Below are 24601 nucleotides of genomic sequence, written 5' to 3'. Positions count from 1 at the left end.
TTTACATGTAACTTTCATGCTATAGAAATCTTCAGTGAGAAAAAACTTACTGACTGTACCATCACTGACATGACATCATAAATCTGTCAGAAAACAGCAGATACTGCACATTCCCCTCTGGTTCACATAATCCAAAAATTAATACTCTGGAGTGCATAGGATATTAACTGAAAACACTTTTAAAAAATTATGCCAATGAATACCCTTCAAAATCTTAATTGCTTGGGACTTTCATACTAGAGACACAGCCTCTCTCCTCAAGCTATATAGACACAGCTGCAATCTTGAGCTGGAATCCCCTTCAATTCAACAGAGAGAGAGAGAGATGGCAGCGCCCCACGAGCCCAACTCAGTTAATCTGGGCTCTGAGACTTGGTGCTGCAGGCTTTTTATTGCAGTGTAGATGTACCGTTAGTGTCCTGAGACTTATTCAGGCTGTCAGGAAGCTCCCCTTCACAAGAGATGGAGATCAGTATCAACTTGGTCTGATATTGTATGTAATAGCTGCTTTTTAAACCTTGATATGTCAGCTGTTTACATTTTTTTAAGTACCAAAAGAACTCAGTCTACATTATGCAGATTTTCATTTAACAAGCCTTTTAACATTACAAGACCTTGCAAAAGTTTTTGTTTGTTTTGGGGTTGTTGTTGTTAAAACTTTATAATGGGCAAATTGATTTGTTTTAAATTTTGGGGGAAATTACTTCCCTCTTGAGATCCTATATTTTAGCTGAGATAACGTTATATGGCAAAGTCATAAACTCCTTGGAAATAGGGATTTATTATTAAAATACAAACAAATAATTAAAGTAGAACTGAAGAGCCTTAAAAAATATACTAGAACTGTTTAAGATCCAAAACCATTGACAACACAAGCATGTAAGGTTTAAAGATGATGGACAACATACATTCTAAAATGAAATAGAAAGTTGGCTCGAATGATTTGCTCAATGTACATTCACAGAAAATTAATTCTACACTAAGAGTAACGACTGTATGTTTGCGGAAGATATGCTGTAATTTTGATATGAAACAAAAGAGTAGAATTCCTGCTTTTGGTGCAAAATAAAACTCAACCTTAAATATGGGTCACAACCAGTGCTTCCATAATACAAATTCAATGCACGCAGCTTCAGTGCAGTGTGATATATGTAACAAAGGCATATTTGGAATATTACCTAAAATAGAACAAAGCATATTTGGTACTGTCCATCTATAATCTGGAATGCCTGGTATTGCTAAAATGCTTTCACAGAGAGTACTTGCTAAGAAAATATTACGGAGTATTTTTTAAAATACCTTTTAGAAATTATCTTAAAAACATAGTTAAATCACAAGTAATTCATTGATATGAGATTTTAAAGCCCTTCTGATCTATGGCATTTATTTCCCTTCTCCTTATTTTAAAACTAACATTAAAAAAGGAACTGAACCACAAAAACTCTTCTTATATAAGGTCAAGCACCTGAATCAAACTATTAAAAGCAAAGAAACAGTATTCAAGATGAAACTTTATCCATGATACACACTGGTGTACGTTGGTAATCATGATCTTTTAACACTTGGTATCCTTATACATCATAGGGCCCAGTTCTTCAGTTGGACAAGACTTCCATTGACTTCAAAGGGAGTTTTGCCCAAGTAAGGATTGCAGGATCTTGCCTAACACATCCTTTTCTATAGCTACCTCATGGAGTGAATTGAGAATGGCAGAGTTTCATTCTGAATTACTTTGTGACTGTGAGGGTCAAGTGATTTCCCTAAAACCCTTACAGCTCTGCAAAATTATCATGGCAATTTATTAAATCTACTCACTTGCCTTCTATCATGATGACTGATGAAAATATTAATGATATTCTATTTGCCCTTCAAAGAAAATTATTTACTCTGGCTTTGTGAACAAGTAAAATTTTGTAATGCATGTTATCTCAGAATGCAATTTTGTGGTTTACATTAAAATGCCTTTTCAAACTTAAAAATACAAGAGAAAAATTAGATCAGTCCAAAGTCTGGATTAAGAACATTATTAACACTATAAAGCAGGAATTTTAAGTACAGTGCAGCATGTTATATTTGTTCTGATGGTCATTTGTAGTCATCACTATGTAGATTCTGATAACTGCAGTTATATTTATTTCTTATCTGTGCTCACTCTTTTCTTGTCTGTGCTTTTTTAATTATTATTTTAAGAAACAATCTGGTTTCCTGTTTTGCTTTTTATTAAACAAAAGAATATATGCCTATACCACAGTGAAACACCTAAAAACAAAAAAGAGATTTTTTTAATACACATTTGTAAGCAGGCAGAATTCCCACCCTGTTCCTTATAAAATACTAGTATATGGTCTAAACTTACCCCCCCTTTGGGGGGTTTGGCTTAATTAGTAACTAAAATACCAGTACAAATACCAGTGTAGCCTACTGAATAAAGAACTGGACTGGATTCAGAGGACCTTGGTTCCATTCCCAGCTCTGCTACCAGCCTGCTGGGTGACCTTGGCCTAGTCACTTCACCTCTCAGTTTCCCCATCTATATAATCAGGACACTGACCACCTCTGTAAAGTGCTTTGAGATCTGCTGATGAAAAGAGATATATACGAGTTGGATATTATTTTACCAGCTGAAGTGTTCTCCACAAGCTTGTCTGTTACTTATTTTCCTGTGGAACCTCTCTGCCCAGACCTTAGTTCCCTCATTTATAGCTTAGTTGGAGCTGAATCCTAACTCCTAGTGTGGACTCAGAGATAATTCTATTGCACCTTCATGCAAGTTTCAAGTATCTAATAACAGGATGCTTTAACAACGGAACTCTGCATCCACATGCACAGTCCCTTAGGGTTTGATTCTTGATTCACTTGAGAGGGTGGGCTGCTGGGAATCAACTGTAGCTTCCTAATTCCGGGTTCCATGGTCCCAGGGCAAGTTAGAGCTGCAGGGGCAGCCTGGGGTTACACTATTGGCGTAGTTTCTCTAAAAAGGGGGAATACTCCACTGGCTTCTCCAGACACTTTGGATAGGTCTACACTGCAAAAAGAAACCAATGGCACTGAGCCCAGGTCAGCTGACTTGAGCTTTGGGGGGCTCAGGCAGCAGGACTAAAAACTGCAGTGTCGATGTTTGGGTTCAGGCTGGAGTTTGGGCTCTGAGACCTTCCCATCTCGCTGAGTTTCAGAGTCTGAGCATCTACAGTGCAATTTTATAGCCCCCCAGCCCAATCTCCATGAGCCTGAGTCAGCTGTCCCAGTCCTGCCACGGCTGTGCCACAGATCTTTTATTGCAGTGTACATATACCCTTTAAGGCCAGTTTGTGCAGTTTATGCAGAGCAAAGCGGCCTTAGTGGACTAGAGAATCTGGTCCCTAGAGTCTGCTGCCCTGTTACATCATATACATGGTGACAGAACTATGAAAACTATATAAAGTTACGTTACAGCTTTATAGATCAAGTATACACATATTTTTCTATATTATGCATTCATACCCCCAATCACAAATATTACAGATGTACATAGTTTACAATTTTCCAAACAGCCAGTAACAAAATACAGATTTGGATGAATTAGAAGTACCCCCAATCTGAAACTCCATCAATATTTATACTTATATATATATATATATATATATACACACACACACACACACACACACACACACACAAAGGAAAAACAGCCTTTCATGCTAATGAACAATGTAATGAAACTGAAACAATGTGGCTATTGTCCTTTCAAATCCCTTTGATGACATCTGCATAAATTAATTGTTCATTTTTGCATTACAAATCTCTAAGGTTATGATGTGCTGCATTTTATGTTTCACTACATTCATTCAAACAGATGATATCCAACATGATCCTTGCAGTTACTACTTCATGTATATTTCTGAATCAAATTTTTCCTTTAGGGTTAAAAAAAATATCCAGTGTGTCTGTAATTCAGTTCAGTCACATATTATACTTTTTCAAATATGCAAATACGCTTAAAGGAAGAAAACTACGATGTATCACAAACCTACAGATCTGAAAATTACAACATTGCACAGAAGAAAACATTTCAAATTTCCTTTAAAAACATTCTTTTGTTTAGCTAATCCCTACAGGCCTGAGAGCAGCATGTTCCATCTTGAAAGTCCCAATAGAGTAATGTACTGTTGAGCCTAACGAGAAGTCTGATGCTTTGAGAAGCCAGATAATGGTTTTTAATTGGCTCATCACTGCGACTTTAGCCGAAAAGCACCAAAATGAATTTAGAACCAATATTAACAGGTGATAATTAAATTATGGATTCTGCATGGGTAATATATTGGAATAAGGCAGATGAGACAACTGGAGGCCATTAACTTTAATAATGAGAGTCGGTATCTATCTTAAGTGAAATTTTATAGCACATTAGCAATGGTTGATTAGGGTTAAATCACAAAATAAATTTTGTTTTCTTACTATAGCATTTTTCACTTATTCCACTGTGTACCTGTGTATTCAGTATGCAAACTAAATTAAGGAAGGCAATCTTGGCTATTTAACCCACTTAGCAAATGATCAAAAACCACATATAAAGGAAGTGTTTAATTAATTCATTATACTGGCTTTAGTAATTCATTTATTTTCTCCCTTTAATATTAAACACATATAGATTGAACAATGAACACAATTAGAAGCTACACTGGATTAAGCAGTTTTAATCAAAAATTTGGATCCTTATGACAGTGAGGTCTACAATTGAGATTTCAGATTTTCACTTGAAGTAGCTGAATGGTTCTGGATATACATTTCTAACACACAGAACTACCATAGTGAAAAATCTCATATGCAAACTCACCAGGGCAACAGCAAGCCTTGCTGAGGCCTCAGTATTACCTGAACTAGATCAAGAATGCGGCTTTTATTCCCTCCATACTCTGTTTGCCTCCGAGACCAAAGATAGTAAAGGGTTTTGAATCCTCCTCTTTTCACATTCCCATCATCACTCCCTTATGCACTGTCTTCTGCCTCCTAACCTTAACCCTTTTCTTAATTCCCCATATCTAGCACTGCAGTGCTCAGTCTTCAAAACCCTATATCCTTGTCACCCATTCTGTGTCTCTTCCTTCCTGCTCACACTCACATACCCTTTAACTCTATTGTCCATGTTTCAACTCTTTCCTTTTCTATATATTTGATTCTTTTGCTCCCTTTTTATGCTACCTTGTCTTCCTTTCTAATCTTCAATTTAAACTCAACCATCTGCATTACCTATCTCCAATCTTGCTCCCACGGTGCTGTGCACAGAGCACTTTTGGAGACTTGGCTTTTCTATGTCAAGTTCCTCCAGCTAGTTCTGTCACCCTTACCTATTCAGTCTTCCTTCATTTTCATTGATCAGCTCTCCTGCCTTCACCCCTGCTGAGTCTTCTCCACCTCCAACTTCTCTGAAACTTTCTCCCTACCTCCCCCTCTCCCTACACTGAGGACCTTGCTCATTTTTTCTAAAACAAAATTGACAGCAGCTACTTCTTCCTCTTTCTTGTGACACCTTTCAATAGGATCAGCATAAACAACCTCCTCACCCCACCCCAATAACCTCCTTACTAAAATGCTTTCCAGCATAAATTTGCATCTGTATATTGGCCAAAATGGAGTGGTCACCAAATCCCTACGGAGCTGCCCATTCACATTATTTGTGCCAGGAACACAAGCAATCTCACCAGCAGAGTCTATCAACAATTCAGGAAGGTATGCGCTAAAGCACATGGACTAGTACCCTGGATCTCTAAACCTTTAATGGAATGCCTTGTGCAGCTTGAGACACCGCAAAAGGCCCATGGAATGTAAAACCAGAGGGTTTTGGGACAGCCATCATTGGGACCCAGCAGTTATGCTCTGTGATTCCCATCTAAGGTGCAGTTCTTTTGAACATCTACATCCTGAAGACAGGATGGCCCCATGCATACAATGTATAAAATATTTCTTCTTTTAATGAAAAGTGAAAACTGAAGGTAAAGATGATGAAGTGGCAGGTTAGAACATGAAAATTAGAAGTATTTATGAAGTTATCTGGATGCTAAATGCTTTGCTGTAGTGCAAAAGTGATGTCACATTACAATTATAAGTATGGAATTCCAATCAGGTGAGATTAGACATAAAAAAATTGTACTGAGGAACAATGATTCATCAAACAAGAAGTTACACATTTCAAAACAGAAGTCAAATTTCATACACAAACAATTTTAAAAATGTTCTAACACCTGTGATTTTCACTGAAAACAAAGAAAAACAAGCAATTGGCAAGCCTGGTGCAGGTGTGATGGAAACTGAGGGTTTAAAGATAGAACAGATCAATAATGAAATTCCAGTTTGAAACAGGTGAGCACAAAAAAAAAAAAGAAAAAAAAAAAAGAAAGTATTTGCACACACACACACACACACACACACACACACACACACACACACACACACACACACACACACACACACACACACACACTGATGTAGCACAAAGGTTTTATCCACATAAGACTGGAGAGGTTACCTTAGTTTATACAGATCATCCCAAATGAGGGTCCATAAAACCTTCACACCATACCATACTATCATCTATCTTGTATATTTCACATATTTTGCCAACAATCTATTTTAGATATGTTTTAGAGAGTTTTAAATTTTTATTGGTACTATTTCTTATATCTCTGCCTCTAAAGAAGAGCTTTGTGTAAGTTGTAAAGGCAAGCAATTTTACTACCAAGTCCATACTTTACAGGCCTTGGAGGAAGAGTAAAATTATAATGAATACATTTCAGTAACCTGTAAAAATTATTTAAAATGGCTTCTCTATAAATCATAGTGGTGCAATTTTAAAGTCCATATCTCTCAACCTACCAGAAATAGAAACTAATGTCTTGACTTATACCATTGGAAAATGGGGTCCCCAACTTTCTAATAGAATAAAGCTCCCATTTCTGCTCTTTAGGGTTCACATGATATTGAATCTTATAATGGTCAATAGTTCAGGACTTCTATAGAGCTGGGTGAAAAATTCATCTGTGCGGTGAACAAAACAATTATTTTACTCTATTTTTTTTTAAATAGCTGATGTTCTGATATTAGGGAACATTATAAGGAGTCCAAATGGAGAAGTCTAGTGAGCAAAGTGCAGGTTTGTTGGCCAATGGTGCAGGATGAATGCAATTTATCTCATGGTTCTAAAATTTATCATATATATATATATATATCACTACCAAATTTGTGATCTATATGCAAATGGCTACATATTCTATTTGTTAAGTGTTCTTTCACAAACATTGTAATAGTTAAAACTGAGCAGGCACTTTCATCCATCATATAGTATACAGTATGCATTGTATAGAATTTATATTGAAAAAGATTCTACGGTTCTTTCAATAAGAATTAGTAAAAGCTTGTGAAGCAATGTGCTACAAAGAACCTCCAGCTACTGTTAAATAAATTATTTTGAACTTCCAGCAGCAGGATTAATAGGTCTTACAATGAAACCACTCAGTTATCATTGAACCATTCATTCCCAGCGTCTCTTACATGTTACTATGGTCCTTTTTGACCTGATAAGAAATAAAAGCATCACGGGACCAATAATGCTTATGTGAAATGACAGCAATAGAGTGCTCACTGAGTACTTCTGCTGTTTCCATTGATTTTGACAGCAATGGCATCTATACTAATGTTAGACAGACAGGTCTAGTAGTTTCACATTATTTTTAAAATGTGCTTTTATTCTCACTATATCTATTCCACAACCCTTAAATGTTATAAACACCTGCATTGTGCATGCAGTATTGCCAACCCCAAGAATTCAAAAATCATAAGATTTAAAAATAAATACCAGAAAGGGTTCCTTTTATTTACATTCTGTTTTTTGAACTTTTAGGGTGCATTTGGATCCTTTTTCAAGCTTTTTTCCACAACCAGGTGGGCTAGAAATTTTTTTTATAAACAAACGTAAGAGTCTCATGTATTCATATGAATTCAGGAACTTAAAAAACCCACCAAGTATCATGAGACTTGCAATAAAATCACAAGAGTTGTCAACACTGTGCATACATGATCTCCAAAGGAGGTATTATAGAAAGAAACTAAGAGACAGAAAAGAGAAAAAAATCAAAACCAGTAGCAAACTACAAGTCCAAACTGACTGCTGTTAACCCCCTGCCTGCACTAGCTAAAAGTGCTGTAGCAACAGCAGGAATCTGAAATGGTAGTTAACGTGGGGAAATTTCTCCTCTATACTGTTCAGAAGGAAATTTTAGGGTTTTTTTTTATGGACACGAAGCATAAAGGCATGTTTATACTATTGCCAGAGATAAAACCTGGGCGGTCACTGGATTGCATTATGTTTTGTAATGTTTTAAATTTTATTTGAACTATTTTCAGCAGTTTTATTTCCTAAGCTAACCTATATTTACCTTATTTTATGTAAACAGTAAGTATTTTTACAAAACAGAACTGCAAGCGTGTCCAGGCTGTTATTCTTCTCTATACACAAGCCTAAGCTTCCACTATTCCTTCTCAAGTTCTCATCCAGACTTCTCTGACCATTAACATTTCTTTTCTTATCTTTGCTCTCTTCTTTACATCTTCATTCACTCTCACTTAAATCAAACTGATTTTTTCCGAAGGAGTCTGCCATATAAAGGGAGACTTTAGCTAAATCAATCAGATAGATTACTATGGTTTACATTTTAAAAAATGACTTGTGTTTTTGGATGCCTCAATTTTTGGGTGCCCACTTTGAAATACCTAAAAGGAGCCTGATTTTTATACATGCTAATCACCTGCTTTCTGAAAAAAACAGGCCCTTGCCAGGCATCTTAAATTGGGCACCCAAAAACTGAAGTAGACAAAATGGCTACTCTTGGAAAAAAATGTAGGCCTGGGAGTAATTTGCAAAGATGAGTTAGAGGAAATTTATATAGAGAGAATTTTATTTATTTTGTACTATTTATTATAAATAAAATATATATAATATATATACACACACACACTCACACAGATAATGTGAAAGGCAATTAAACACTACTATTTACACTTTCCCTTAATAATACAAGAATAAAAGGATAATCAAAAGAAAAAAATTAAATAGATAAAAGCAAATGCTTTTTAATAGACTTTTAAATCTCTCTCTGAAACATACAGGAGGCTCCTGTCAAAGACCGAATACCACGCTTGATAGTCCATTCTGTTCGGAAACTCTTATGTTCCCTAAAGGCCAGAGGTTGATGATATCGAAATAAACAGCAAAACTTCCTTTGACTTCAAAGCGTCTTGGATTTGGCTTATCTTGTGCACATCTAAAGTGCTGGTCAGCATCACAAGAATTGTGGTGTTGTCCTCATTTTCACAGCTCCAGTTAGGTGGGTGTGTGGCCCACCTACCTACCCTTTCTGGCTCTCTGTTCTGTCTCTCACTTTTCAGCTCCACCTGCTCTTCTACTCTCTTGCAATGTCCTGCTCCATACCTTAATAATGAAGATTTCTGTCTGTCCCTTAGGCCTGGTCTACACTGGGGAGGCGGGGAGGGAGCTAAGTCGGTCTCAGTTACGCAACTTCAGCTATGAAAATAGCTGAAGTCGACGTACTTAGAGTTACTTACCATGGTGTCCATCACTGTGGTAGGTCGACTGCTCATGCTCCCCTGTCGACTCCCCCTATGCTTCTCACGCCCGCGAGTTATTTTATGTGGCAGCTAAGCTCCCTGCTCGCTGCTCCCCAATGTTTGGGGACGGGTCTCTCCCCCGGCCCCGCCTGCCACCCCCACGCGTCTCCCCCGAGTGTTCCCCGGCCTCACTTGCTGCCCCCTCACCACCCGGAGCCTGCAGCTCATGCTGACTCCACTCCGCTCTGCCAGCTTGCGGCAGCATGCCGCAGGGTCCTAGTGCCCCACTCCACTCTGGCCAGGAAAGGCTGCCCTTCCCCTTCCCTTCTGCCCTAGTTCTGAGCCTCTCCAATGCCTCAAACCCCTCATCCCCAGCCCCATAGCCTTCACCCCTGCACCCCCTCCTATCCCCAACTCCATCCCAGAGCCTGCACCCTCCACCCCCTGCCCCAGCCCGGAGCCTGCACCCAGCACCCAAACTCCATCCCAGAGCCTGCACCCCAGACCCCCTCCCCCACCCAAACTCCTTCCCAGAGCCTTAGGCAGGTGGGGGTGAGTTTGGTGCGGGGGGAGGTTCTGGGCACCACCAAAATTTCTACAAACCTGCCACCCCTGGAAGAGGCAGAGCAGGGGTGGAGTGGTGGTGCAGCCCAGTGCAGCGGGGGGGGGGGGGGGGGTTGGGGGCTTTAACAGAAGTAAATCTAACTAAGTGCGTGCTTTGTCCTTTGAGTGAGGTGAATTACTGTTGGTGGCGCTTAGCACTTTCCAGGAGGGAGGGGGGAGGAGCAGGGAGCCGCGCGCTCAGGGGAGGAGGTGGAGAAGAGATGAGGCAGGGGCGGGGCCTCATGGAAGGGGTGGAGTGAGGGCAGGGCCAGGGGCAGCGAGGGGGGGTGTCAGTGATGCGGCCCTCGGGCCAATGCACTAGTCCTCATGGCCCTCGTGGTCATTTGAGTTTGAGACCCCTGCACTAGATGGAACTGAAGAATATACAGTATAGTTCCTCATTTTTTTAGGACCAATAAAGCTTGTTGTTATGCAATGCAAAAATTACTTCCTCTGTGCAGTTCTTTACATCAGAAGTTAATACCCAGCTGTTAATGTCCCATTTCAGTTATTATTGAATATTACTATTATTTATTTATACACTACAAATTAATATGTTGGGCACTTTACAGATAGGGGTTGATTTCTATAATTTCAGCAATTTTCATTAAAATGACAGAACATAACTACAGAATAAAACAGAAGTTTTCATTTTAAAAAAGCTTTTATGTGCTTGAAAATGAAATGTGAAAAAAATTACAAATATGTAATCACACATAATTTTTCAAAGGGAGAGTCCCTGTGAGCAAAACACATGCAAGACAATGTTTATTTATTAAAGTTATTTTTAAAAGGCTGTTCCAAGTCTAACTCAACAGTTTGTTTACAACTAGGTTCTGCCCAAGGGTGGCTTAAAAGATATTCAACAGAACATACAATTGGACTATAGTGTTACCAAAAAAAAAAAAAAAATGTTTCCTCGTGGCTTGGTTTACCATGATTGGCTTAGCAATTTCTTATTTAAGAAGTACTAATCAACTTTAACTCAAAATAGAAAGAAAAGTGAGACAAACTTCAAACTACAAAACTAGTAATTTAAAAAGCTCTAAATAATGGCTTGGACATATGCCAAGTGTTACCTCTACCTCTGTTTCCAATTTTTGCAGAATTTGAGTTTTAATTTAATATCTGAAGTAATTTAAAAAATAGATATCTTTCAAAAATTATGCAGATCCTACCCTGTTTTCAAAATACAATTTTGAGAAATACTTGTAATGTAACATTCCAGTCTGGCTGGAATTCCCTTAACTTTTCTTAGGGTGTCTCAAGGATCATTGTATTTAACATCTCTTATAAACACTTTTACACTTTTTCTGATTTATTTATTTATTTTGAAATGCTCTAATGCCTGACTGGTTTGCAATAAGAATGTGAAGCTTGACAGCCCTGAGGTCAGGGAGTTGCCTTTTGCACATAAAAGTTGATTTGGATTAGCCCAAGCTATAGCTTGATTCAAAAACTGCAGTTTCTGATCCGTGTTTTGCTTAGTAGAGCTTGCTGGAAGCTGCGCTGTTAAAATCCCACAACATTCCACTAGCCCTGCGAATGCATCACCCAGCATCCTGTTTCAGCATACCACATGCAGCTGAACCTCGACAGCAAACAGGCAAAATATTGCAGTTGCACAGGCAACCACAATTGTGGCATTTCCTAACTTTCATGCGTTTGACTTGGGAACCATAACATTCTTTTAATGTAGTCTTTTAAAATTAAACATATATAGGGCAGATTGGGTATGTGTATACAGTGTTTATACCCATACATCGGTATTGGGTGTGATGCATATTTCTGTACAGTTTGAAATATCAGCTACTACATTTGCACACACAGGCACATGAGCCATAGCTGATATTACAAACCACATGGCAATGTTCATTTCATACATGAGGACAAGACAAACACGTTGGGCCAAACAACAACATAATTTACACCTTAGTTTATGTTACTGAATTAAACAAAATCACCCAGGTATGACTGAGGCAGCATTTGAACCAGTATAGATAGCTGAATGTATTTTTTTGTTTTAAATAAAATCTAATTAACAATATTTAAGCTACTTTCAAATTAAATTCTCAGAAGTTCCTGCCTTCCTGTGCTTATGTCAATTCTGCATTCTCTATCTTTCTCTAGATCAACTTGTCAAGATGGCAACTTCTGATTTGACTGAATGTAATAAAATTATAGGAATTACAATTTTCTAATTTTGGTAATTAGATTTAGTGATTAGAATTTTTGTTATACTATATTAGTATTATTTTGAGTTTGACAGGACAATTTAAATGCCCTAAGTATGAAGGACATAGGTCTGGCTTTCCTAGTTTTTGAATATTTTATGTTCCATCTGTTTGTTTATTATTGTGGTGTTTGCTATAGGATTACAAGGGGTTAATACAAGCCAGGGGCAATAGCTTCAGATAGTCCCATATACTGGTAGTTAAAGGACAATGCCGGTATCATTCACTTTTGATATTTTATCTCCAACCATGTTGAGCTCAAGACTCTAGTTTGTAAAGGGGGGCGGGGTGTGTGTGTAGAGAAATAGAACAAAGAACATTGTGTGGGATAAAAAGTTCCTGAAGAACAGTAGAGAAAGTGAGGCAGAAACTGCTGTAGAGCAGACTGAACCCTAGTGCCCAAAGGTTGGGGAGTCTGGGATAAGCTAGGTGTACCTAAGCCTATAGGTAAGAAAGATATACATATAGACCTTTTATTGTGTTTTAAACCACCTTTTCTCGTTATACTTTGGTCTACTGTTGTGATTAAACAATGCTTTGGTTTGAAAAGGTTGTTTCAGGTCACTGTATTCACCACTAGAATCAGCTTCCAAACCCAGTCAGACCAGCTAAGCAATCATGGCTGGAACAGTTTCGTAGCCTGGAGTTCTGGTCTAAGAGTGGGAGACTCATAGAATTCCATCCTGAGAGGGTGAAGGCACAGGGCCTTCACTTGTGTGGGTCCACTCAGAATGACTAGAGGGGGTCAAAGGTGCAGCTGACTCTGTGAACGGTGACATTAGGAATCTAAGAAGTCCCTGTACAGCACTAAGTTGAAGTAAGTCATACAGATTGTCTACAGGGTGCATTAGTCCGCACCAGTTTGTCGTGCACTAACTGGATCCTGCTGACGTGCACTAAAATTTCCCGAGAGCATGTTAATGTAATCCCATGTGAAACATTACTTCGTTAACGCACACTATATTACCGTAATTTTAGTGTTTGCCAGCAGGGTCCATATGGGCCAGTTAGTGCACAACACACCGGTGCAGACTAGAATTTACAGCCCACTGGTGTGAAATAACAAATAGTGTAGACAGGACCTTAGTAATTCTCCAACAATTCCTAGTCTGGGGAAGAAAGACCTATCTACTGAGGTCTTTGTTGATGGTTTCAAGTTTAGATATTGTTAACTGCTGTTAGTATGCTGGCATTGTATGACAGAAATGGATCTGAGTGTGTATTTCTTTTGTAAATTCCATCAGTATCATACCCGAGAAAGATCTCAAATGATCACAGTTAGTGCATTTCTGTTAGTTTCAAATGTGAGACCCAAGATTAATGAGACCATAGCTTAATGCAGGTCTTATCAGGAACCTGCAGAGAGCAGAAGCTGTACAAAATGTGTTTATGAAAGTTTTCAGGCTTTCTGGATTAGTTTGGAATTAACTACCAGTGGGTAGCTTTATTTGGCAGCTCTTTTATAATTGGGTGCAGATGAATGAAAATAAACTACAACACAATGACATTTTTTTAATCACAAATTTTCACTTAATTTAACAGATGGCTTTGGGTTCTAGTCTAAATTTAAATTATTTTGCTTCATTTCGGGTTTTTTTTTTAAACGATATATCTTATGTATCTTGAATACCTCACTTCAATTTTATCTTTCAGTTGTAAGGATTACACAGTCTACCATCAGAAGGGGATAAATACAATAACTTCTCACTTAAAGTCATCCCGGTTAACGTTGTTTGTTGATACGTTGCTGATCAATTAGGGAAGATGCTCGTTTAAAGTTGCTTAATGCTCCCTTATAACATTGTTTGGCAGCCACCTGCTTTGTCCACTGCTTGCAGGAAGAGCAGCCCGTTGCAGCTAGCTGGTGGGGGCTTGGAACCAGGGTGGACCGGCTGCCCCCCTATCAGCTCCCCGCTCCCCTAAGTTCCCTGTGCAGCAGCTGCCCAGCAGGCTACCAATTGCCGGCAGTTCAGCTGTCCCTCCCCCCACTGCCATGTGCTGCTCCTGTCCTCTGCCTTGGAGCTGCTCCCAGGAGCCTCCTGCTTGCTGTGCAGGGGAGGGGAGAAGAGGGTGGCTAATGTCAGGGTGTTCCCCTCCCCCCTACTCCTGCCCCCTGCTTACCCCTTCTCCATATAGAGCAGGGTGGGGACAGGACAGGGCTCAGGAGGAAGAGAGCTTGCTGGCCGCAGCTGCTGTCTCAACTTCCTGATTTTTTTTAAAGGCAGTGTACTTAGAGTGGGGTCACCATACTTAAAGGGGCAATGCACATCTCTCGCTCTCTCTCCCACACACAGGGTGTGTGTCTCTGTCTGCCATGCTGTCTCCCCTCCCTCCACTTGTACTGCCTTGTAGAGTGTGAGGCTACATTAACAACGTGTTAACCCTTGAGGGCTCAGCCGAATGCTAGTTCATCATTTAGCAGTAAAGCATTCCCCAGGAAATATCCCACCCTCTAACTTCACCACCTCAACCAAGCTTCACAATCATCATTGCTCTGTACAGCATTAAATTGTTTGTTTAAAACTTATACTCTGTGTGTGTGTATATATACACACACACACACACACACACACACACACACACACAAATACAGTTTTTTGTCATGACCCTTGGTAAGGTGAGCCAATATTTAGTTTCCATTTTACTTCACTTCTTGACTCTTTTTCATATTTACATGAGTTTGGAAGTGCTCATGATTCTTTGACAGGGAGTTTTCCTCATTAGACTTTAACCCTTCCATTTGTTTCACTGAAAAGTTGTGGCTATATACCAATCAGACACAATTTATTTTCTTTGACCAAGACGATGAGAAAGATTTTTTAGTATATCTGTTTAAAAATGACTGTTCAGGTAATTTGGAAATTTGCTTTCATGTTCAATTATTTGATCCACTGGATTTTTAAAGAATCTTCATACAGTGATTGTTGATCATATATTCTTATGCCACTAAAAATAGAGATTACTCACCTTGTGCAGAAACTGGAGTTCTTTGAGATGTCTGTCCCTTTGGGTGCTCCACTTCAGGTGTGCTCATACCCCTTGCACCCTTAACTGGAGTTTTTTGGTAGTAGTGCCCATTTGCCCTATGCATGAACCCTATGTGTACTCATGCCCCGCTCCAAGGCTATATAAGGCTGTGTGAGTGAACTTCCCTCAGTTCTGACTCCACTGTGAAGTCCCAGAGGAAACTCTGAAACAGGGGGAAGGAAGATGGATAGTAGAGCACCCATGGGGACACACATCTCGAAGACTTCCATTTACTGCACAAGGTGAATAACCTCTTTTTCTTCTTTGAGTAGTGTCCCTATGGGTGCTCCCATTCAGGTGACCACTGAACAGTACCCCCTGCTGAAGGTGGGAGGGAAAGGCTTCAGAGCCAAGTCCAAGATTGAAGACAACACAGCATTTCCAGTGGCAGCATCTGATCTAGAAGACTGGATCACTGCATAATGCTTGAAAAAGGTGTGCATGGAAGACCAATTGGCAGCCTTACAAATGTCCAGAATAGGAACATTCTTGCGTAATGCTGCTGAAGTAGATAAAGTTCTTATGGAATGGGTCAACACCTTAGAAGGCAGCTGTATATCTAGAGATTTATAGCATAATATGATATAATCAGAAATCCACCTAAAGAGTCTCTGGGAAGAAATCACCAACCTTTGGATCAACCATGAACAGTCTGAGTGACTTCCTAAATGACTTAGTTCTTTCCAAATAAAAGGCTAACGCCCTCCTAACATCCAAAGTGTGTAAAATAGCCTCTTCTCTGGAATGATGAGGCTTTGATAAACAAACAAACAAACAAACAAAAACCAACCCTACCGGGGGGATAACCAGATGGATATGAAACTCAGATGACAGACACATAGGTAAAAATTTTGGGTGCGGACGTAATGAAACCCTGTTCTTGAAAAATACTCTAAATGGAGGACCTGCCACTAGAGCCCCTATTTCTCCAATACTACAAGCAGGTGATAGACACCAAAAAATCTGTAAGATGGGTGAAGACTGAGAATTTCTCAACCGCTGAATGGACAAGTGGACTTTGATAAACCCAGAAAATCATAGGTTTTTTTAGCTCTAGGAGGTAGTCAAGGATGATCGAGAGGGAAGAATGAACAGGTGGGAACACTTCTCTGGACACGCCACAGGCTGAATTTTCACCACTTGTGGAGATATGTACATCTCATGGAATCTTTCCTGCTGTTCAATAGTACCTCCTTAGAACAGGTCAATTCTAGTCCCATGAACCATCAGAGCCAAGCTTCAAGACAAAGTATCTTCAGAATGGGATGAAGCGTATGGCTAGTGATTTGGGAGAGAACGTGAGGAAAGAATGGAAGGCTGATTGCCTTACAAATGGCTAGATGAATCAGATAAGGATACCATATCTCTCCGGGCCACTGTTGGGAATAATTAATATAATTCTGGATTTGTCGTGCTTGATCTTGTTGATCACTTTCAGAATCAGGGGCATGGGGGGAAAGCCATAGAAGGCGTCTTGTCCACAAAATGAGCAAGGCATCTCCCAAAGAGAGAGGACTCAGCCCCCCAACCCTTTGAGCAAAAGTGTTAGCATTTCTTGTTGGCCACAGTGGCAAAGAGGTCTATTTTTGGAATCACTCAAGTCCAAAACATTTGATTGAGAATCTGAGGATCCAACTCCCATTCATCCCTGGGAAACGTCCCTGCTGAGGTGGTCTGCTAACCTGTTCTGTATGTCCACAAGATATGTTGCCAAAAGAAGAATTGACAATTGGCTATGCACCAGTTCCTTTTGCACTGAAGCAGTAAAGCTCTGGAAGGGGACTTGGCCCCTCCCTGTTGGCTGATACAGAACATGCAAGCTATGTTGTCCATGAGAATCTTTATGGATTTGTTCCTGATTAAAGACAGGAAGTGGATACAGGCAATCCTGACTGCCCTCAGTTCAAAGAGATTAACGTGCAGTTGTGTCTTGGACAGGCCATTTGTCCTGGACAGTGAGGGTCCTCAGGTGTGCTCCCTAGCCCATTAGGACACAGTCATCATGATATTGATAGACGGAGGAGGTTGAATCCCCATACAGACTTTGCTGAGGGCCCTCCATCAATTGAGAGAGTTTCATATCCGTTGAGGGACCAACACTAACTGGTTCAAGCTACAAAGTAGCAGCCGTATTAGTCTGTATCTGCAAAAAGAACAGGAGTACTTGTGGCACCTTAGAGACTAAGCTGTGTTTGTTTGGAATATAAAACTGGAAACATCAAAGGCAGAGCTTTGTACGCAGCATCACAAAGGTTCAGGCTGCCATGTGTCCAAACATTTGAAGATAAGTTCTTACTGAGGTCTGTGGGCTGATTTGAATCTTTGAGACAAGACTTGCTAATGTCAAGAATCTGGTGGGGAGGGGGAAGATAAGCGCTGGCTGATATAGCATCAAGGAGGCGCCTACAAACTCTATTCTTTGTACAAGGCTCAACACGAATTTCTCAATGTTGAGCTGCAACCCTAGCTTGCAGCAAAAAGATCTCATCCTCTTTATGGTGTTGACATCCTTATTGTAAGACCAGCCTTTGAGTAGTCAGTCATTAAGGTATGGAAAAACAATTATCCCCCAATGCCGAAAGTAAGCTGCAACCACTGCCAGCACCTTTGAGAACACTTTTGGAGCAGAGAAAAGGCCGAATACAAGCACTCGATAATTAAAGTTATCCTGGCTTCCTGAAAAGCACAGGAATCATTTGTGAAATAGGTGAATTGTGACATAAAGGGGATTGGTATTGAGAGTGTCTAGAGCTTCAGCTATACCGAGTGGGACACAAGGTATCCCACATTGGTCATGTTCTGTGGGGATCAAGGTCTTTTTGAGGTGGACTCTTTTTGTGGAGAATGACTCCATTTTCTATGGGTCTTCTCTGTGGATTTACCTACCATACACCCAGATGGATGTGACAAAGTTGACGGGCACAGTGTCCACTCAGCAACCAATGTCCAGGAAAGATCTCCTGGCCTGGATCTCAGGCCCTTTGGAGGAAACACCCAATCATTCAAAGTCTCAGTTTTAGCTGTGATTTTTTTCTTGCCCTGTCCTTGAAAGCGGAGCAGATAGAGCACTTTATGGGATATGAGACTCTCCCAAGGAGCAGATACAAGGGGAACGCCTGTTGCTGACCAGGATGGCCTCCCGGCAAGAGACATACTGCTTGAAGCTTGCAGAGAGCGGCATATGCTGGGGCAACAGAATCTAACAGGGGAAGGGCCCCCTCCTCAAAGGGGAAAGGGATCAAGAGAAAGTCTCCCTAAATAAAAAAGGAAAGAAAATAACTAAAGAAAAAACAAACTAATGAAGGTAACCAGGCTAAAAGACTTCGAAAGTAAGGCACACTAATGCTCCGTCTCAGCCCAAGATGGTTGAGAAGGAACTGAGGGCCATTTGTCCCACAGGCCTATATAGCTTTTGAGCAGGGCATGAGGAAGCATAGGGCACATGTGCAGGCTGAACAACATGCACTATTACCAAAAATCTCTGATTAAAAGTTCAAGAGGTATGAGCACACCTGAAGTGGAGCACCCCTTGGGACACTACCCAAAGACGAATGCATAATTACTTCGGGCTGGATACTGTCATCCTTCCTTGTGCTAGATGTTCCTTGTTCTGTGAGTACGCCATTTTATCTCAGGGGAAAAGCTTATGGAGTGGCAGAGTTTGATCTTTTTGCGGTATCTAGTCCCCAGTTCAGTAAAAGCACTTAAGCAAGTGCTTAGATTTGGATTTAAGTGCTCTGCTGAATTCATATTCATAATTCTTATTTATACATTCAAGTTTTGTTTTTGTGGACTTTTTCTTCAAAAAGACATTTACAAGGTTGTATATGGAAGTCACCTCTTTGTTTTTTTCTGCTCACATGATGTAAACTTATTCTGAATTGATAAATGAAAGAAAAAATAAGAATGGTGGAAGTATTAAATGGAAATGAAATGGAATACTCAGAAAATAGCCCCAAGCATTCAGAATGAGCCAGGGATGAGTGAACAAAGGAACAAGGTTATTTGACCTCATACAGGAAAAATCCTCAGGGGACACTGTATCAACATTTGAAAGAAGAAAGAAAAATATATTCAGCCATATCCAGCCCCCATTTCCCTCCAAGAGGCAATTAGGCTTTCTAGGTTGTAAATGTTACTTTGTCTCCCATTGTGGTACTAGATTACCTCTGCAAGGGCAAAAGGAGATTATAGGGGTGAGGAGAGATGTAAGATTAGACACCTGCACACATTCAAACAGGTGCTATATGCTATTTTTTTCTGGGAAAAGATGAGAGCAGATTTGTTATACACAATATTTTATTTAAGCACAATACAAAGAGCAACAATGCTACAGACCATGCATGCAATGATTCTCTTTTCACAGAGTACAGGTCAGCAGAATCGCTCTGTGGAGCAGTGTACTGCTTAGGGTCTCTATACTGCTCTTTAGTTGAACGTGAAAATCCTTTAGTATTAACAGAAATACATGTGAAGATATATGTGGATGACTTTAAATGTTTTAGCAGGAATTTTCTCTAATGTGTGCACATTTCTAATGAAAAAACAAGTTTCTTTCTGTAATGGTTTAGAATGACAGGTGTTGATGTTTGTTTCTTATCAATTTTATTCTTATAGTTGTCCTTTCCTTCCACCCTCTTTAAGCTAAGTATGAATCAAAAACAATAACTGATTGATGTCATTGGGCACCAACAATTCAGTGTATGGAGTGAGTGTAAGAAATGCACAGCTGAATTTAGGTAATCTGTCTGCTTCTCTTCTTATTTTAATTCAAAGATTAATTTTGTTCTGTGACAAACAGGGAAGATTTGATTTCTTTTTTTTTTAAGTCAGACTGACAGAGGTTTCTTTGAACTAATATTAGCTTGAAAAGGAGCACATTGTTAGTGATGGCTTTTAAGAAAATGGAAAACCAGAGTAAGTGAAGCTTAAAAAACAAGGGAGTAGAATACATTCCAATAAGAAGACATATGAATCACAGAAAACTGCTTTCTGTTATAGAAACAAGATCAATTAGATCAGCAACAGCTGAAAACCATTAACTGCTGTTGGCTGCTGTTAGCGTAATGTTTTTTTTCCCCCTGCTCTGTAATCTGGTGTCAGTTCATCACTTTACTACCCAAACAGTTCTGCCTGGAAGCTCTTGTAATCTTAAATATAGAACTGTTAGGAACAAAAGAAAATCCCCAGCATACAAACTGAAGTATTAAATATTACTAACCTGTTTACAGATTAAACACAGTTTCAACTGCCAAAACTTCTCATTATATGATGATGGTTTTATTTTTTGTTAAAGAAACAGATAGATGGTTAGTCATGAAGAAGTTGGTCCAATAAAAGATAATCACCTCAGCCGCCTTGTCCCTCAAATATCCTGGGACCAACACAGCTACAACACCACTGCCTACAACATACGTTAATTTCTAATCAGACACAAAAAAGGGGGGTGGGGAATACAGTTTTCCCTAAAATACTTCTCTTCCTCCTCCTTTATAAAGAGGAAACAAAAAAATCAAGTCCAAGAGATATCTCTTCTTATTCTATTCATTCTTGCCAGACTCCTTATAAGCTGCTTTATAAATCGGAGATTTACATCTTTCCCCTGGGAGACACAGCATTCAGTTTTGTAGCCTAAAGATGTCTCAAGACTTTGAATTAATTACATTTTCATGTACAGAAATACTTTAGGTAATTTATAGATATTTGACATTTTATTATATTTTTCTTTCCTTCAAAGGTCTGGGCCACTGGATTCATAGCACTAAAGGGGTTTGTCATTGATGATCAAAGAAACAAAACAGTAAGCTGATTTAAAAAAAATAATTGAAAAATAGTTTTTCTATCAACTATGTGGAATGTACAGATATATGTTTGGGATGATCTGCAAAGCTCTCCTGTAGGTTTGCCACTGACAAGTAATGCACCTGCCAGACTGATTCTGATAAAGCCTTTATAGAACAACATCATATATACTTTGTAACACAGTCCACACTTCAGGAAAGCACAGGCTTAACTTTACGCACATGCTTAAGTCCCACTGATGGGCCTTTGTCATGCGCCTAAGTGCATTTTCTAAATCAGGATGCTCTCCTGAATCAGGCCCAGAAGCGTAACATATATATCAGTGACATATGATCTATTAATGACATAATTTCACTAAGGTTGTCCAGGTAATATTAAAGGGCAAGTATAGTAACCAGATATCCAAGAAACAATTACAGCCCTTTATATGCAGGTTAAAAAAATGACAATCCATGATTTTTTAAAGCTACCCAACCCAGATATGCAACCCGTATGGTTTAGATTATATGTCTCTTTTTCAGTAACTGCATTGTGTCTTTTATAAATTGTTCTTGCTTTTCTTCCATGCAAGTCTAAAATCTAGAGAGTGTTTTTTTTTAAATTCTGGTAGTGATTAGGCCTTTGAACAGCATGAATTACTATGACTCTGTGGACAAACATATGATCAATCACACTGCTAGCTAATGCAGATTTTAATATTCCTTTGTGCTGTGTCTGCCTTCGCAGTTATTCAGATGCAGGAATGACAAGCCATCAAAATGCAGGTGAAGGACATCTCCAACTATGGCTGGCAACATTTTTCAGCTGAAACTCCCCCCCCCCCCCCCAAAAAGGGAAAATTTGGGTCGACCACGACATTTCATGAATTGTTTTGCTAAAAACAAACAACAAAAACAATGTCAAAATGAAATATTTTGATTTTTGGGGCTAGAGTCACAAGGGAATTTAGGTACCATTCACAAAACAGTGGCAGTGGTGCTGCTGCTCCCCATATCTAATGGCCCATGGTTAGGGCACTGACCTGGGAGACCCAGGTTTGAGTCCCTGGCTCTTGAGCAGGGATCTGAACCCGTATGTCTACCTCCCAAGTAGGTGCCCTAATTATCAGGCTTTATGTTATTCTGGTGTGGGTCTCTCTCTGTCTCTACTGTTGAAGCTGTTCAATTTTTATATAAATATTTTAATAGTCTTTGGACCAGACAAAGAATCACAATGACTCTATAGCCCAGTGATTAGGACACTCACTGGATGAGGGACCCCTGGATTCCAGTTCCTGTTCTAATGACTGGAACAGCTACAACAGGAGAGACGGAGAGAATCAACCCAAAATACCCTATAGCCTGTGATTAGGACATTCATGCAGGGGGAAGGGCAGTTAGGTTCAAGTCCTTGCTCCTGAGTGCGGCTTGGAACATGGGTCTCTCACATCCCAGGTGAATGCCCTATCTATTGGGCAAGTGGGTATACGGGCAGCAGAACCTCCTCCACCATTTTGTGAATCTAGGTCTTTGTTTCCTTTGCTTTTATTTCAAAAGATTTAAAACACCAAAAAAGAAATCTTCAGTTTCAGTTGGACAAAATGTTTCATTCAACCCAAGCAGAAATTTTTGTGACTCTTCTGATTCACCAAAAATTCTGAAAAATGTCAGTTTCAGTTTGAATCAAAGGCTTTTTTGTATTACTGCTTTTCAGAATTGCCAGTGAACTGAAAAAAATCAGTTATTTGCACAGCTCTCTCCTCCACAGTAGGTAACTTTTGATTTAATCTTGAGATAGTTGTTTTTAAATTAATTGATAAATCCATATTGACAGAATAGTAATCACCCAAAAATACAGATTAGCATACAGGCGAGGAATATGAAGATTAAAAAAAATTGAAACCGGACACTCAAGTAGATGTGAAATGATAAGCCTAAATAAAATTCTGCTCCCATTAATGGAGAAATTCTAATTTACTTCAATAGGAGCATGCCCATAGAGCTAAACTGTCCTGCTGTAGAGTAATTAATATCACAGTTGTATCTTTCAATACAAGAATTGTTTATTGTCCAACCATCATTAATTGAAATTTTAATACATGTTGATATTTTACCTCGTGTTAAAGTCTAATTTAATTAAGCTTAGTTTATTTTAAACTTAGTTAATGTTAATTTTAATTAGTTTCATTTTCCATCTGGATACATGTAATTTTCGCCTGAAGGGTGACAGGTCCAAATGTTTTACTGCAAACAAGCCCAAAGTGTGGCCTGAAATAAAGATGTGTTCCTTTAAATCCTAAATGCAGCCTATAGTCCTTCTTCATGTCACTAAACCTTAGAGATACAGTAGTAGTACCTGAGGATTCCTACAGGCCCTTTCCTTTCTAATGAATCTATGAATGGCTTGGATTTTTGTTTTCATTGCTTTAACAAAAGCGTCTGTTCATCTATTAAAGTGCCATAAGCACAAGCAAGTATTATGCATGCCTGTCTTTATTTCTGATACTATAGATACAAGTTTATATGCAATACTGCCAAGCCTTTGAGCCCCTGGCAAGTTACCCACATAGTTCTTGGGGGTCACAAAGTTTAGATAACTGTATTTATGGCTGCAACCACGCATGTGACACAGATGTAATTCATATATGTATTATATGTAATTCACGCCAAATTCATACAAAACAAATGGTATGTACATAATGAATTCCAGTTGAAATCAGAAATTTACCAATAAAAGACCTTGGAGGAAAAACAAAAACAAAAAGCCAACCCCTAACAGAACTATAATAAAATTGAGATATAAAATGATAAAGAGCACTTTGCTTCTTATTAAAAAATTCCAAGACATTAGTTAATATTATTCCTCAATTTCCCACTAAAGAGTATATCTCTGAAGTGTAGTCCTACATTGTGTGGGACATTCTATATGTGACCCCAATTTTTACAGTTCTCCCACAATCCCATGTAGCCATTAGTCAGGGGCACATTCAGGTTTTGCTACCTGGATGTTACTGACCATGCCCCAGAGGTATCCGCATGTGCACTAGTCACCAGAGAAGCTGCTGCACTCATTCTAACTTCAGTGGAATGCATTCCCAGAGTGAAGCGAAAACGGAATGGGGGAAAGAGGGAAGGTATAGTGCCACAATCTGCTCCCCTATCCAATGGGTTGCTTTGCTGTTGCTGAGCACGTTTGGTAGCATCTGCTGAAGCCAATGTCCTCACTCTACCCTTACCTGGGATTCCAACATGCTCCCTGCTGCAAAGTGGGTGCTGAAGTTCAGGGCAAAGTGGAGGGGCGGGATGGGCCAAATTTGTTCAGGAAGATCAAGCACATGGGCGTAGAGGAAGGAGAAAGGC

The 24601-nt window shown here is 39.4% G+C and overlaps 1 protein-coding gene and 1 long non-coding RNA gene across 4 annotated transcripts in view; one reads left to right on the top strand and one right to left on the bottom strand.

Moving 5' to 3' along the window:
* LOC101949407 (ubiquitin-conjugating enzyme E2 E2) overlaps positions 1–24601 on the bottom strand; it is a 313447-nt gene that overhangs the window by 157179 nt on the left and 131667 nt on the right. The window lies entirely within an intron of this gene.
* Positions 1–24601, top strand: part of LOC122172144 (uncharacterized) — a 36492-nt gene that overhangs the window by 11238 nt on the left and 653 nt on the right. Inside the window, exon 2 of the long non-coding RNA XR_006172187.2 lies at positions 21199–21261. This is a non-coding gene — a long non-coding RNA (uncharacterized LOC122172144). The remainder of the gene's footprint in view (positions 1–21198; positions 21262–24601) is intronic.

Source organism: Chrysemys picta, chromosome 2, assembly GCF_011386835.1.
Source record: "Chrysemys picta bellii isolate R12L10 chromosome 2, ASM1138683v2, whole genome shotgun sequence".
NCBI classification, from domain to species: Eukaryota; Metazoa; Chordata; order Testudines; family Emydidae; genus Chrysemys; species Chrysemys picta.
The sequence above is the reverse complement of the archived record's forward strand: the minus strand, read 5'-3'. Positions and strand labels throughout refer to the sequence as shown.